General features: G+C 36.5%; 1 protein-coding gene across 1 annotated transcript in view; it reads right to left on the bottom strand.

Annotated features, from left to right (window-relative positions):
• LOC109109433 (copine-5-like) overlaps window positions 1-17,892 on the bottom strand; it is a 51,610-nt gene that overhangs the window by 33,321 nt on the left and 397 nt on the right. Inside the window, exon 2 of the mRNA XM_042729712.1 lies at window positions 1,636-1,699. The gene's annotated coding sequence lies outside the window, so the exon portion shown is untranslated. The remainder of the gene's footprint in view (window positions 1-1,635; window positions 1,700-17,892) is intronic.

Below are 17,892 nucleotides of genomic sequence, written 5' to 3'. Positions count from 1 at the left end.
GAGAAGATGATAAAGAGATGGGAGGGATGGACCTCCTCCACTGAATCTATAAATGGAATGCTTATATTTTGAAATGAAATGAAATGAAATGAAATACTTTATTGCTACTTTATTTTACTTTACTTTGTTTTAAAATTACTTTAGAGAGAATATGATGAAATTAAATGACTGAGGACTGCAACATAAAACTTGTTATTCTTTGTCTTTGCTGGTTAACTATTGTAGTTGAAACAAATGAGTCAGTTCTTTTAATGAATCCAGCAAAAGGATTTAAAAGGAGTTTTTCAAGTCCTTTACACTGAACAAACTGAATGAACCCATTAAAGTGGATTGTGATTTAAAATGTTATATATAGCCTTAAATTGAACTCTTAAATTATTAATTAAATATTTAAAAATGTTATTAAAATAATATTTTGTATACATCTTTATATGGCTTTGTATATAAATATAATTCTGCAGGAAAAACTACATGGTCTGATTATCTTTAGCAGTCCATATGAATGTTCACATAACCAGATATCTTCAAATGCCTCTTAATTAGTATTTTATTGCTTATCATTTTTCCAAGCCATCGCTCCCATTTATATGAACCCTCTCATCATAACCATCTAGTGCTATTCGCTGATACCATATTGGATCCTTTGGTCCAAGAGCAATCAAGACTGACGTCAGAACAGGTTTAAAATGCATAAGCAGAAAAATTAGATGCTGGATACTTGGTCCTCTGCAGACGCTTAGGACCAGACAATCAATGCAGGTCCAACAAAACATGTTATGAGCACACAAGTCTTAGAAAGGGACTTCTAAGGGAGAGACGTCATCACTCTTGAATTGGTTCAGAGAGGCCACATTATCCATATCTCACTTTGATTTTTTCAAAGCAATATTAAGACTATTTTCACTCAAACTGTGACACCAGGTGCTGCAACATTCCGTTGTGTGTTCATTCCTCCTTGAAAACCTTGATGCCAATTTCATGACCCTTTGGTTCAATAAGAGTGGGTCTTAAAATACCAGCTAAAAGAATTCAGAAGAACAAGGGAGACAAACAAAGCCTTCATTGTGTATTAGATCAAAAGCTCTAACAGTACCCAATGGGCAATGCTATAGTTATCTTCACTTTAGTCATTTTTCAGCTGCTTCTTTATCAAGCCTATGCTGTTGTCTTTATTTTGTTAAGCAGAATAATGTAAATGGCCAGTGTAAAAGATGATTAATAATGCATGTTAAAAGTATTTAATAATGAAGCAAACATGTGACTACAAATGCCATGTCTTCTGTTATTCCATTATTTATGCTTTAATAACATTTTGTCAGTAAGATGGAAATAAAAGCATTTAAAGGTGGCTTTGGTGTTTAAATGTTGTTACCCTTTTGTCTGTGGAAACAACTTATATTTCAGACATAGGCACAATCCAGTTCATTTATCTAGAATAATGTATTTGGCTGCCAGGCAGTGAATGGTCTGATCTCAAGAGTATAACAGTCAGCTTTCTTATCAAAGTAAATCATTTCCGTAAAGGTTTTCACTGCTGAATAGTTGCAAGCATTTCGAAGTGAAAAGGGGTTGAAAAAAACAATTATTTCATAGTAAAACTATTCTTTGGAGGATAAAATAAAACTGCTGACTTACCCGACAGTTTCCAAGCTCCTCTGCGGTGAGAATAATGGTACCACAATTCTTCCCAGGGATGCCACTGAAAAAATAACACATACGGTGCTTTAGTGCACACAGTTTTAAGTTATTGGGAACAGTAGGGCAGGAAAAGTGTGAAAGAAAAATCCTCTTAATAATGACCTGATTCCCATATAATTACAATTAAAGATATTTCATGACTGCATATGGCTACATATAACAGCAGCAGAATTTCAGAATAGTAATATCAGAACTGTTTCAAAAGCTGAGATGGTATACTGGGGAGCTGGAGATCACAGTCATGTTGTGTGCTGACAAAAACGGGATATTTCAGTTCAGATCATTGTTTTGCCCTGAATACATCCTGTGCAGTCAACAGCAACCACCAAGTGTTAAAATAAACATCTGCCTCAGGAAGTGTTCAGGATGTTGTAAAGCTTAAATCTTTGGCTGATTCATACCAGTTTATTTCTATAAATCACACAACATCCTAAATTTAGACATCAACTGGTGCACACTCAAGTAGAGGACTTTATGCTGACCCCACTATGTGCAAAGAAAATGCATCCTCTCATGTGTCTTTAGGGTTACTGCCAACTAGAAATGAAAAAGTAATAATGCATTAAAGTGCTCAGCTCAGGTGCAGAAATGCCTCTCAGTTCATTTCCATATATCCTTCATGTTTCGTATTGCTATAAAAACTATGTGAAATTGTTGTAAAATATGTGTTGTAGTGTCTGAACCAATAAGACACACAATTATTTGTTATACTTAACAAATAATCCCTAACACTCCTCACCTAACCAACTAGCCAACTATGAGGGTCTATGGACCCTTCCACTAAATGCGACACAAACCTCAAAAAGGCAGAACAGGTCAATTGTTACCATGGTAACCAGGACACCTCAGCCAGATTAAATAAACTTTACAACCTAAAAGTATGCAGAGAGAATTTCCCCCTTACTTAATTCTCTCTAAAACAGACACATACTGCTATAGGAAGTGACTTCTTTCATTAATAAATTGACAATTTTTTCTATGACTTCCTTATTATGCATTTCCCCAGGTCATTGTGTATGATTACTACCTTCTTGTATATGGTCTTGTGCATTGTATACTGTTTTATGCATGCTTATGATAGATCACTAGTTAATATAGCCTCACCTATACCATGTTTGGTCTCTTTGAATTTGTATTTTGATGATCTAAATGAGAGTGTATATTGTATGTTGAGACCCATGCAACATGTTAGCTCTTCATGACTGCATATGGCTACATATAACAGCAGCAGAATTCCAGAATAGTAATATCAGAACTGTTTCAAATTATTTATATATTATATTATATTATATTACTATTTTTAAATAGCTTTGAGTTCTAAGGGTTAGTGGAAAACACATTCACAATCTGAAGCTGAGACAATTAAAAGCAGGCCAGTTCCACTCAAGTCACTGAAAGGATGTAAAATGAGCTTTTGGCCTCAGGACAAGGGAGGGAGCAATTTACCCCCTGCCTTTATAGGAGACACTTCTGTAAAAAAAATTACACTTGGTGAATAATTCAGATAGACAATGGATTTCAGGCCAGTTTCCCCATTAACCTTCTGAAGATGCCGGATCACCATAGTTGTTTTGAACCGCCTCAGTCTCACCTACACAATGTAGGTTGGAAAGGTCAGTGTTTGCTGCTGCTCATGTTTTTCCCTCAGGTATTAGAGAGGACTTGTTAGATGAAACCTATTGTTTTAGAAACTACTTCTTTACTAAAGAAAAAACTATGGTTTGTTATTATGAGTTCTCCAGTGACTTTTCTGTAGTGTCTGAACAAATTACTCTTGAATCAATGACAGAGTGGCAAGATGTTGAGCCAAACAAATTCTTTGATCCAATTCTTGAACATGAACCAAGTAAACAGGGTTAACTGATGGAGTTCAACTCATTTTCTAGGTTCATACCCTGATTAGTGCTCTCAGAGACAGCTTTCCAAATCACCGCAAAGATGAAAGCTAACAACTGACAGTAATATTAAAACATGTTGCACTGTAATTGCAAATACATGAACAAACTGACAACTGTTACACAAGTGGAGCCATCTTTTATCACCAAATTCATTCACAGGTTGCTCTACATACAACCATTCACTGCAACAGGAGAATAAAAATGATGAAACTGTTTGAAATGTGGTTCTGTGTGAAGTGTTTCCTGTTACAAACCCAAATGGCGTGGCCATTTGTTTATTTGGAAAGTGGCTTTTAAAGGGGACATCGGATGCAAAATTTCCATATAAATGTGTCTTAGCAGTATGTGGATACAGCCACCCTATAATGCTAAAAATCCATTCAATCCTTTTTTTAACCCCCCAAAAAACGAAACAGTCTCAGTTGTCAAGCCATTTTGAGTTTCTGAGCACAATGAGGTCATACTGCTCAGGCCCCGCCCACATCCACTGACGGATTGTCCCATATTAGCATATTTCCTCCCTCAGCCCATTGTACGCTGTCCGCCATTTTATCCATGCTTGAGCAGCTATAGCAACAATAATGCCAAGTAAGCAATCCAGGTGCTTTGTAGTTGGATGTAAAAGTGAACATAAGAGTCTAATGCGCCACCGAATACACAAAAAAAAAACAGAACAGAGGGGTGGGGTGAGCAGTTGCTCGTTGTGAACAGAGCTGTTTTTGACAAGGTTAAAAGGGTGTTGTTTTACATGACCATTGAGAAATTTTTAACCAAAGTATTTTGCAGACATTTCATGAAGACCTTAAAGAATCATACAAACTTGTGGAAAATGGGCATCCGATGTCCCCTTTAAAGGGGTCATATGATGCAATTTAAATTTTTCCTTTCTCTTTGGAGGCTTACAAGCTCTTGGTACATAAAGAAGATCTGTAATGTTGCAAAGACTAAAGTCTCCAATCAAAAGAGATATCCTTTATCAAAATTAAGACTCTGCCACGCCCCCTTAAAATTGCTCATTCAAACACGCCCCCAAATTTCTACGTTACTGTGTGGAAATATTTGCGTAATGTCGCCCAAATGTTCACGCAAAGAAAGAAGCCATGGTTTCAGTTACTGCAGTTAGTGTTGAAGCAGCCATGTCAGAGAGATGCTGCGTGTATCTAGGAGGAAGCAAAAGCACTTTATTTGGCCTTCAGAAAGTAGATGCATTTAGGAAGCTTTAAGATTGCTTACAACAGAACAGCAACGCATTTTATGGATGACCGTTTCATGAACCTAGGAGATGAGGTAATTCTGACTTTGCCACGATAATCTGGTGCTTCTGAATCAGCTACTGTAAGTATGTTTTGTTATTAGTTTAAGTATTTGCTATTGAATGTTGAAATGCTGAGTTTTGCCAATAGTATATGCGCGTCACGTTTGTGTGTTTGTGTGTGAGAGAGAGACGGTCAGCTGTCTTAACCGTCCGTGGCTTGTGTACTGCAAACACAAAGGAGCTTCATCACTGTGTCTGTCACGCGACTCCGTTCCCCTTTTGGGCTTGAACTGATGGTAAAACTAAGGACATTAATAACTGTTTTTCTTATTTTTTTTAAAGATGAAGCTCGCGATTATGGAAATTATTATATTTCCGACGAGTGCTTGAGGTGATCGGCCAATCACAATGCACTGGGTCAGTTGGCCAATCAGAGCAGACTGCTCTTGTTGGAAGGAGGGACTATGTAGAAAACGATGCGTTTGAGAGACGTGGGGCATACAACAAATAATGTACAGTATTTGAAAAATAATGTGTTTTTTTAACATTAAAGCATGTCAACATATTCTGTTACCCCAAATACACAAAATAATGATCTTTAAAAAAGCATCATATGTCCCCTTTAACACTGTGTGTTAGCTGTGCTCTGCAGAAGAGCAAAATCAATGGCGCTCACGCCTCTCCCTGCTGCATTCCCAATTGATTAGCGTCTGATCAAACATCTGAACCCTTTGGTACCTTCAGTTGACACTGAACACAGCATGCTGTTATTCTTGTTAATGAATTAATCTAGTTTAAATTGAAAAAGCAAAAAAAAAATAAACCTGATCTGCATACAGTAGTGCCATTGAAGCTATATCATGGCCTGCAACCAAGCCAAATCATCTAAACTTGTTAGGGTTCACACTGGCAGAAAATGATTTCTCAGCCGTCAAATGCAATGTGGAATGATTCGTGTAAGAATACAGACACTGTCAGTTCAGACTGATTTCTCTCATGTGCGGAGTGTGTTAATAAGGGTTCTTGGTACAGAAATCACAACAATATTAAACATTAATATTGTGAAATATAATTACAATTTAATAAAAAAAAATTAAATGTTTTAAAATGTAATTTATGTCATGTAATTTATGCTGAATTTACAGCACCGTTACTCCAGTCTTTAGTGTCACATGATCCTTCAGAAATCATTCTAATATACTGATTTACTCCTCAGGAAACATTTCTTATTATTGTCAGTGTTTAAAATAGTTGTGCAGCCTAATGTTTTTGTGAAAACCATGATACATTTTTAAAGTTTCTTTGATGAAGAAAAAGTTTATTTGAACAGCTTTTATTTGAAATCGTTTCTAACTTTTTAAAGTCTTTTCTCTCACTTTTAATCAATTTAATGCATTCTTTCTGAATAAAAGTAAAAGTTCTTTAAAAAACTCCAAACTTTTGAAAGTTATTTGGCTACATAAATTTAAATAGCAAGTTACTGTGAAGAAACTATCTCCACTAACTCTTGATTTTCTTAGCTGTCAAATTTTTTGAAATTTAAACAATACACAAGACAGTACAAAAAATAAAAGAGTCAAACCTTTTTCATTTTTATTCATATTTAGTATGGAATAATTAAGTATACATTAGACACAAACTGATTTGACTATTGGCAGAAGTCTGTTGGCATTTACAGCATTGCACCTGCCAAGGGAAAGCTCGATAATGTTGACATAAGCAATAACAATGATCTAGAGTGCACACCAGCATGAGGAAGGAGATCAAGGCATCTTTTTGCACATAGCCGAGAGCTTGATACCAACTTTCTAACATTTAACTGGAGCCAACAGAGATTTAGAGGATCAATGAAACTGTCCCAAATCCGCCATTCAAAGCCAAATGACTTATAAGTCAACATCACACAGCCCGACCTGTTCGCTATGCTCAAACAGTCCCTTAACAAAGTATGTGCACCAAGTCCTGTCCTTTAGGAACAGGGGGAATATTTTTACATACTGATCACAGATGAAAGAAAGTCGGCAGAGGGAGAGGAGTTAGTTGGTATTACGCTGAATATTTTCAGACTTTGTTGCATCCTTTTCTTCATCGTGGCATTCGTTGTTGCTCAGCGTCTCATTCCACATGGACAGGCCTGATTTGATCAATTCATGTGAGAAGAGGAGATGATTTATGGGGCTACTCGTCAGCCTAACAAATTGCTCACTACTTGCAGCTTGTGAGGGGATTCTACATGCTATATCAGAATCTATTCATCAAAGTGTTGACAAAGAGTCTAGGGTTTACAATAAAGTGAGATTTCTCTTCATATCCATCCCCTAATGAGTCAGGGAACATTGTATATTGTACCAAAGAATAAAATAAACTGCACTGTAATTAAACGTTATGTCCCATGATGTCTTAAACTTGCCAAAAGCCCTCTGGGTAATCGAAAATGCTTAAATGTCATCCCACATGACTGAGGAAGATGTACAACAGTATTTAACGCTAGCCAGCATTATCAATCCGCACAGCAGGTAGTGAGGTTTGTGGAGATGTTTGCACATTTCATCATTAGGATGAAGAATTATGTTGGTATTTAAGCAGACAACGGGTTGACAGGTGGGGGGGGGGGGGGGAGGAGATTCAGAGAAGGAGAGAAACAGACAGGCCATCGTACAATGGTACTCATCAGGACTTACAATTAGTGGCCAACTAATGTCCTCTATGGCAGGGGTTTCCAAACGTGTTGCGCAAAAGTCTTTTTGAACATGTCTTGAACATGCAAAAGAAAATAGAATTAAAGAAAACAGAGAAAGGCAGATTAAATTATACATGCGTCTCTGAGTATGTGAGAGCGTATGTTAGCAGAGTACCTGAAATAAACAGTCCTGTTTGAGAGTGATAAGCTGTGCATTCACAGACCATTGGGCTGTTAGGAACATTTACATTCATCTGTCTAACAAAGAGATTAAGAGAATAAGTTTATCCAGACTCATTTCATGTGAAACTAAGTCAAACGAAGCGGAGGGTGAAATATGACGGATCGCTGTTTCACTGCGGCGAGCGAGTCGCAGTCAAGCTGCATTACATAAAGCTCCAGAACTCCACAAGGGGTTGGAATAAGATTATAATTTAAATCCAATTGCTTTTCATACTTAGACAGGCATCCATAATCCTTAAATACACCCGGATTTGAATTAAGACTGATGCACCATTCTCTCCCACTTGTGGATTTTAGTGTTTCAATGGCCTAAACACACCAACAGAGAAACACCTGCAAAATGGCTTCAACCAAAGAAAGTTGAAGCTCTGCATATGATTTGCACATGGCTGTATAATCCAAAATTAATATGAAACCTCCAAGCTAACCGACCATGTCTTTACCTTAATGAAGACTCATTTTCAGCATCCAGAGCTACTTAAGACGCATCGTAGTCGAACAAGCTTCAAATGAACTATTATTGTTTATTGTGCAAGAATGCATGCATGTATGCAATTAAATGTTATTCATAAAACACATCTTGGATATGGCAATCCATTCAACATAATGATGGAGCAAAGAGTCTACCTCTGCTAAACGTAAGCCATTCATCTAGCAGGAGAGAATAGGATGTTTGTTACAGACCTGAAATTGTGCTTACTCTGAGTATCTGGATATCCTTGAATGAGATATTCTTCAGTGAGACATTTGCACAATGCATTTTCTTCTACCTAGCATTGCTACCTGACTGTGCATAGTGATTGATAGCATTCATATCTATAATACTGTTTGCTTTTGTCCTTATGGTTACGCTGCCGTCTATAGTGGAGTCTGTTTAACAATATGGCACTGTAAGCATGTCAGAGTAGTCAAAAGGGGAAAGTCAGAGGTCACTAATATGGTCTTGCCCTTGTGTTGACCGCTAAGGAAACAAATCAGCTACTGTCAAAATGAGAACACGAGGAATGTCCATAAAGTAAAATTTGCTTCTGGCACTGGATGCATTTTACATGGCCTGTCAGCTGTTTAAAAACCCAGCCGAGCACTCAATGTATACATTATTATAACAATTGCCTTTCATAAACGACCCGAGCCCAGAGTGCTGCACTAGATGGAATGGAAAATGCATTTCCTGTCCTGAGTACTCTGAATGTGACAGAATGGTTTAAAATTTCATTTTGTGATGGGGACCTATAATTTTTTTTTTTAAAAACCCACACTGAAAAGCCCCATCCTTCAGTGTGAATGTTTGTGTATTTGCATAATATGGAGCAGCTTAGACCATCATGGATTCCTGTGCTGAATGTGTGAACTCCAATTTAATTCATCCAAGGTGATGGATTAACACTAGATTTCATATTCAATATGACTATTTAAATGGGACATGTATTTTAATATTCTCCCATATACGATTCCTTCCGTTGGCTCAAACTATAGATCAAGGCAAAAGCAAATCCAAGGTCATGGGTCTGACTCCCAGTGAAAGCCAGAACTGAGAAAATGTGTACCTTGAAGAAAATGTCTGTCGGCTTGGCTAAAAGCGTCTACCAAATTCATAAATGTAAGTAAAAGTTTCTACTACTCCTTTGCAGTTTTGCTGACCATGCTGTTGCATGCTGTTGTTATTATACTGTGATATGATTTGTGATTGTAAAAGCAATAGAAAAAGTATACATAAATCAACATATTTAAATAAAAAAATATTTAATTGAACAAAACTAGTTTATTGTTTATTAATATTTATTTTGATCCACACAATGTATTGTTGGCTATCGCTACAAAAATACCTGTGCTGCTCATGACTGGTTTTGTGGTCCAGGGTCACATATAATATCATATATTACATAATATATATTGTAGAAAATATATAATAATATACAGTATATGGTTGGCAGTGTGTGTGTATATAAAAAACACATAAAAGGGCTTTTATTTAAAAAATAAAGTAACAAATAACAACAAATATAAACTATAAAAATATAAATATAAAATATAAACATTTCTTTATAGCTGCTGACATTAGAGAAAGGACCGTTTATTTAGTTTACACACACATATACATACATACATATATATATATATATATATATATATATATATATATATATATATATATATATGTATGTATATGTGTGTGTAAACTAAATATATATATATATATATATATATATATATATATATATATATATATATATATATATATATATATATATATATATATATCCTGATGATTACATTATTTTAAATGAGTCTAACACCCCAAGATTACTGTTATAAACATGAGCCACGTCCAAAAGGTAAAGGGGGAGGTGTTGCTTCAATTTATAACAATGTTTTCAAGATTTCTCAGAGGGCAGGCTTCAAGTATAACTCGTTTGAAGTATTGGTGCTTAATATAACATTATCCAGAGAAACAAATATTAATGATAAATTGTTAAATCATCTAAACCAACAACATGTATGTTAGACCCTATTCCATCTAAGCTCCTAAAAGAGGTGCTTCCAGGAGTCATAGATCCTCTTCTGACTATTATTAATTTCTAATTGTTATTAGGGTATGTCCCCAAAACCTTCAAACTGGCTGTTATTAAGCCTCTCATCAAAAAACCACAACTTGACCCCAAAGAACTAGTTAATTATAGACTGATCTCAAATCTCCCTTTTACTAGAAAAGGTACTAGAAAAGGTAGTATCCTCACAATTATATTCCTTCTTAGAGAAAAATGGCATCTGTGAGGATTTCCAGTCAGGATTTAGACCGTATCATAGTACTGAGACTGCTCTCCTAAGAGTTACAAATGACCTGCTCTTATCATCTGATCGTGGTTGTATCTCTCTGTTAGTGCTATTGGATCTTAGTGCTGCGTTCGACACTATTGACCACACTATTCTTTTGCATAGACTAGAACACTTTGTTGGCATTAATGGAAGTGCATTAGCATGGTTTAAATCGTATTTATATGACCGCCATCAATTCGTAGCAGTGAATGAAGAGGTATCATATCATTCACAAGTGCAGTATGGAGTACCGCAAGGCTCAGTACTAGGGCCGTTACTCTTCACGCTTTACATGTTACCCTTGGGAGATATCATCAGGAAACACGGTGTTAGCTTTCACTGTTATGCTGATGATACTCAGCTCTATATTTCTTCGCGGCCCGGCGAAACATACCAATTTGAAAAACTGACGGAATGCATAGTTGATATAAAAAACTGCATGATGAGTAATTTCTTACTGCTAAATTCTGAAAAAACAGAGGTGTTAATTATAGGGCCTAAAAGCTCTTCATGTAATGACCTAGAACGCTGTCTAAGCCTTGATGGCTGCTCTGTCAATTCTTCGTCATCAGTTAGGAACCTAGGTGTGCTATTTGATAGCAACCTTTCCTTAGAAAGCCAAGTTTCTAGCATTTGTAAAACTGCATTTTTCCATCTCAAAAATATATCTAAATTACGGCCTATGCTCTCAATGTCAAATGCAGAAATGTTAATCCATGCGTTTATGACCTCAAGGTTAGACTATTGTAATGCTCTATTGGGTGGTTGTTCTGCACGCTTAGTAAACAAACTCCAGTTAGTCCAAAATGCAGCAGCTAGAGTTCTTACTAGAACCAGGAAGTATGATCATATTAGCCCGGTCCTGTCAACACTGCACTGGCTCCCTATTAAACATCGTATAGATTTTAAAATCTTGCTTATTACTTATAAAGCCCTGAATGGTTTAGCACCTCAGTATTTGAACGAGCTCGTTACATTATAGTCCTCCACGTCCGCTCCATTCTCAAAACTCTGGCAATTTGATAATACCTAGAATATCAAAGTCAACTGCGGGCGGCAGATCCTTCTCCTATTTAGCGCCCAAACTCTGGAATAACCTACCTAACATTGTTCGGGAGGCAGACACACTCTTGCAGTTTAAATCTAGATTAAAGACCCATCTCTTTAACCTGGCTTACACATAACATACTAATACACTTCTAATATCCAAATCAGTTAAAGGATTTTTAGGCTGCATTAATTAGGTAAACCGGAACTGGGAACACTTCCCATAACACCCGATGTACTTGCTACATCGTTAGAAGAATGGCATCTACGCTCATATTAGTCTGTTTCTCTCTTATTCCGAGGTCACCGTAGCCACCAGATCCAGTCTGTATCCAAGTCAGAGGGTCACTGCAGTCACCTGGATCCAGTATGTATCCAGCCCAGATGGTGGATCAGCACCTAGAAAGGACCTCTACAGCCCTGAAAGACAGCGGAGACCAGGACTAGAGCCCCAGAGACAGATCCCCTGTAAAGACCTTGTCTCAGACGACCACCGGGACAAGACCACAGGAAACAGATGATTCTTCTGCACAATCTGACTTTGCTGCAGCCTGGAATTGAACTTCTGGTTTCGTCTGGCCAGAGGAGAACTGACCCCCCAACTGAGCCTGGTTTCTCCCAAGGATTTTTTTTTTTTCATTCTGTCACCGATGGAGTTTTGGTTTCTCACCGCTGTCGTCTCTGGCTTGCTTAGTTGGGGACACTTCATTTACAGCGATATCGTTGACTTGATTGCAAATTATTGCACAGATACTATTTAAACTGAACTGAGCTGCATGATGACATCACTGAATTCAATGATGAACTGCCTTTAACTGTCATTTTGCATTATTGACACATAGTTTTCCTAATTAATGTTGTTCAGTTGCTTTGACGCAATCTTTTTTGTTTAAAGCACTATATAAATAAAGATGACTTGATATATATATATATATATATATATATATATATATATATATATATATATATATATATATATATATATATATGACTGAATTGATCTTTCTCCAATGAAACTAGACTGTAAGTCAGATCAGGTAGAAATATTTCCAGTGTATCAGAGCAACAATCCATTTGTATTTCATGGGGTGATTTTTTGGAGACTGGGTCCATCATTGAGGGCAAAAGCTTGCAATCTATTCCTCCTCCCTGCTTGTTGTTGTTCTCTTACAGCTCAGAGTTACTTGTGCTTTCTGTCTTGTTACCATTTAAATCTGAAATACTTTTTTCTTCAGTAAAAAACTCAAACAGCCCGCAGTCAGAAACACATGGCTGTGATGTCCCACCAGGGTATCGAATCTGAGGCCTAGATAAGACTCGCTGGCCCATATTTCTCTCTCCCGTTCTTTTATCCCACCCCCTTCCTCTCTATTTGTCAATGCAGCTCAGCATAATGCATTTCCAGAGTCAAAGCATAGAAGTCCTGTTTAGCGCTGATATAAAGTACAGGCCCAATCCATCAGTATGACATAATAAACTAATGCCACGGGCACGAAGCATCATGACCATTCAAACTGAGTAGGGCACAAAGAACCTAATGTCAAAGCTGCCCTTTACCATACAATGTAAATGCAAAATAAGCTGATTTTTTTATTAAATGCAAATAAATAATTTTATATATACCGTATATATACAGTACATATAGTTTTAAATAACTAATAAGCTAAATTGCCTTACAGTGGGGTCAATCCGATTAAACCAGCATCACTAAAGGCACAGATGGGCCAAATGTACTGCATTCAATAACGCTTATGTTACTTCCCTTCCTATATCCCCTATATGAACAGTAGAAAACTCTAATTGAATCTAAAGCTGGGCAATGTTTTGTTTTCTTTCGGCACACAGCCAGTGAAGGGGAGATGATGAATTAACATTGCTGAAATTCAAATCCAATAAGACTAGTTTTGCAGTGTGTTTTAAAGCAGTTCAGCCTGCGGCTAAATTCTCCTTACACCCTGTTTATTGCCAAACATACAATTCTCTGTATTCAGCTGCCAAGTGTGTAGTCTCTGATTTACTTATTTCAACACAACAGAGGGATACATTTCAAGAGATGGCTGCATCTTTATTAGTTGCACAGGACGGACGGATGGAGGGAAAGCTATAGTCTACTTCCTGCAATAGATACACAAAGACAGCTCTGTGGCTATGGGGAATTATTGAGGTGTGGAAAGAGGACAATATTAGAGAGTTTGCGTGTGTGTGTAATACAGACGACAGGCTGTTCAGAAGCAGGTCATACTGCACTCAGGCATTTTACACAATTTTGGTATTTTTTGATTCCTCAATTGCACACAAAGTACAAAGTTACTTTGCTTCAGTTGCTCTCTCCTTCCTTATGTTCTCTATTCAAATAAATTAAACCAAAGTCGTGTGGTGCATTCCAATTCACCTACTTATACTTACTGTAAGCCATTAAAGAAAGTGTTATATACCACTCTGTTGCATAGTTACATGGCCTGTCAATCAACTTATCACAGTTAATATCCTCTTATTCACACTCCACATTTCAGTTCCTTTAATTTACAGTCAACTATTCTTACTAGACAGAAAATAGCAGCATGTTGATCTACCAGTTGGGGGTCCTACACGCAAAGAACTTTCCTCATGTTTTTTGCAAAATAATGCATTTGAAAGTTAATGGCCCAGCATACACTACCAGTCAAAACTTTTTTGAATAGTTATATTTTTTATGTTTTTTAAAGAATTCACTTCTGCTCACCAAGCCTGCATTTATTTGATCCAAAATACAACAAAAACAGCAACATTCTGAAATATTTTTACAATTTAAAATACCTGTTTTTTAATATATATTTAAAAATGTTATTTATTCCTGTGATTTCAAAGCTGAATTTTTTGCATCATTACTCCAGTCACGTGATTGTTCTTTGTGCATCTTTATAAAAGTTCACAATATTTTTGTAGATGAAATATAACATGGATCCCATTGAATAATTATTTTTCATCAAGTTAGATACTATTAATCACTCAATTCACTTTACCTAAAACCCTCTCTCAACCATTGGTCTTACACATCTGCCGTTTGATGTTTTTCTGCTTGTGTTTGTAGTTCTGAACCAAATTGTCCAATTTTCCAAAGTACAGTGGGTTGTGTGCAATATTAGCCATTAGAGCTATCTGCACTTTGAATCTCCGCCAAAAACAGTATAAAAAAAACAGCAGTATTTCAGGGATATTCATTTCAACATTATTTGGGATACACTAATTCTAATTTCGAATATTATTCAGGAGAACAATAAACTTGAGAAAACCTGGAAAAATGCCTATAACCACAGCGAAAGATAACTATAGATTTTGTATTGCTTATTTACTTTTTTATTAACATTATCATTATCTAATATTATCAGATCCAGAGCAATATACTGTACATGCGTGCCTCATGTCATATGTACAATACTGTGCAAAAGTGTAGCCACTTATGAAATAATGCCATTATTTATTAAAATTTTTTTTTCAAAAGTTTCTATTAACTAATCAAATCAAAATTTGGTGTGAGACCCTTTGCCTTTCACTGGGTTTACACAAGGAAGTTGCAAAAGGAACATTTGGTACATAAAAAATTCAGGTTTTTTACTGACTTAGTGACACTTATCAGAAGAAACTTCTACACTTGCACATCATTGTATATCAGTAACACTGCAGAAAACAGTGACTGCAGTGCTGTTCATTCTATCCAACAAACCTGCTGTCAGACTGCGTTTGCAAAATTTATAACAGTCACTAAGTCATAGAAAACCAGTTGTTACTCTGACAACTTACTGAATTCTGTGCGAACACAACCATATTTAGCTCTCTAAAACAGGACTGACAAGCGTTTTCGGCTGCTGTGGGAAAGCAGCCTCTCTGTGTTCCAGCCCGCACCCTTCTTTTTCTGTCTCCATCTAGTTTAACACAGTCTGGGGAAACTGTACAGAGATCAGGGGCTCAAATTCACCCCTAAAGCTTTTAAACTCCCACAGATTTTGAGCAGAACAGCTCATCATTACTGGCCGATCTTCTCCACAACCAAATACCTCCAATCACACCCTCCTTTCTTCACAGATAATGCCCATAAATGAAAGCAATTGACTGGGTGTTTGAGGTTGATCAATAGGGTCCGCTCCACCCCTAACACTCACTCAGTTGTGTACTGTATATACAGGCTAACTAAACCCTGCAATCATTACATCTCCCTCCTAAACTTCAGCTCTTTTGTATTCTCTTAGCATTGTGTCCAAGCAGCACCGATCTAAAACAGTTCCAGCTCATGGAGGGAAAATGTCTCTTAAATGTAGACTAAACAAGTTTGTTTCTTCAACTAGAAGTACTTTATTGGTGGATTTTAATTAAAAATAAGAAATGTAAGTAACTATGATAATTACACAAAATACACAGTATTAAATAATCAAACTAAAAATGCTTCTTTTTGCCATTTTTACACAAATTACAACTGTCTCTCAGCTGTGGCATCCTTTCCATCATAGCCAACAAATAAAAAAAAGATAAAATTGTAGTTTATTTAACAAATATCTCAAATCACTTCTGAATTGATCTGTGATTGTCAAATTATGCAAGAAGTGTAATTGGACATATTTAGGGTATATTTATATCTAGCCATGAACTGTTGGGGATCATTTAAATAAACAAGTGTTCTTCAAATTTAAAGAGATTATATTACGAAATACCATGGCCAGTAGTTCAAGAAACCTCCACCTCTTAGGTTGCATGACTATGATACTTTAGCAATAAATGCCGGATGGAAGTCTCTTGTTGTGCTCCATTAACGTTTGCAATCTGCACCGACAAGCCTAATCTGCTACACTGACATAAGACAGATGGTGAGGAATAGATGGGAGTATCCATCATCATTCCACAGCTATAATGCTCTAAACAACAGCAGAACACCAGGCTCATTTCAGCAAGATCTGAACTGAAAGACGGGTTAAACTGATCAACTAAAGTGTATGATAGCTTTTTGGCCAAGGTTAAATATACAAGGCCTGTGTGATTCATACAGCTATAAAGTTAATTAAGAAAAAATGTATCACATGTTTATGACCTAATTAGCAAAAGATGACTCATTAGTCAAACGAGCTTTGGTACTGCTTGCACACACACTGTAGCTCAGCACACAATAAAACTGTACAAAATAAGTCAAAACAATGGGTCAAAATAGTGTCTTAGTGCCCCAAAAACATCAATATGCACCAATATGCTGCATTACATATAATTCCCCATTTTTACATAGGCAATGAAGGTGATCTACTTAAGAACAACTGCACAGAAAGTCATTTCTCTGTTTCCTATGGCCAGTAATCTATCTGAGATGGCTTCAGGCACAGTTGCTGAGCCCACACAGATTTTCTAACTTTGAATATATCCCAATCTGATTGAGTATGTAAGCCTGGCTCATAGAACAGTGTATTAGCTTCTTACCCCAGAGGCTTTTCCAGACGACTGCCTGGTGAACCCACTATTTCACCCAGAGTGCAGAAGGTCTGACCCAGGAAGTCCTACAGAAGGGTGGCCCGAACAAAAGAAGCCCCACAGAGGGCCGGATAGGAACATAAGAAGTAAAAAGATAGAGTAGAACGAGTCAGGGTGGTTCTGGGTAGAAATGAGTTGTACAGGTAAAGAGAAAAGTCTAGGAGTGCAAGGCAGAGACGTACGTTGAAATCGGAGGGCTTCCAGTAGGGAGGTGAGGCCGCAAATATAACAATAACAACAGAGCATATCATGTAACCAAAAAGACAAAAAAATAAATAAATAAATAAAATACAAACGAATTGAAGTCAGGCCGAAGAGGATAGAAGAGAAAAAACGAGAGTTAGAGAATAGTGAGAAAGGATCTTGGAGAAGAGAGAAAGGTAAAAACACCCACGATGATCACTGATTACAAAATAAAGCAAGAAAACCAACTCATAAATTTAAATTTCACTGAAAAGTGAAAATGAACAGACAGACAGACACACACAAAACATTTGGGTGGTTCTATACAAAATCATAATTCATAATTTGCCCCTACTGAGAGCTGTTTATTTTCACACTGTCTGCGTAGTTTTGGTACCTGTTTTATTGAATATAATTATGCAAATCAAGTAATGATGCAACCTATTATTTTATAACTTTTATATACTGTAAGAACAAGAAGAATAATTTCTGTATAAAAAATTTTCATTCATATATTTGATATATTTCATTAATTGCACCAAGCAAAAATTTGCATACAAAGAAAGACAATGACTGTTTTTAAG

The sequence above is a fragment of the Cyprinus carpio genome, chromosome B8 (genome assembly GCF_018340385.1).
Source record: "Cyprinus carpio isolate SPL01 chromosome B8, ASM1834038v1, whole genome shotgun sequence".
Classification (NCBI taxonomy): domain Eukaryota; kingdom Metazoa; phylum Chordata; class Actinopteri; order Cypriniformes; family Cyprinidae; genus Cyprinus; species Cyprinus carpio.
The sequence above is the reverse complement of the archived record's forward strand: the minus strand, read 5'-3'. Positions and strand labels throughout refer to the sequence as shown.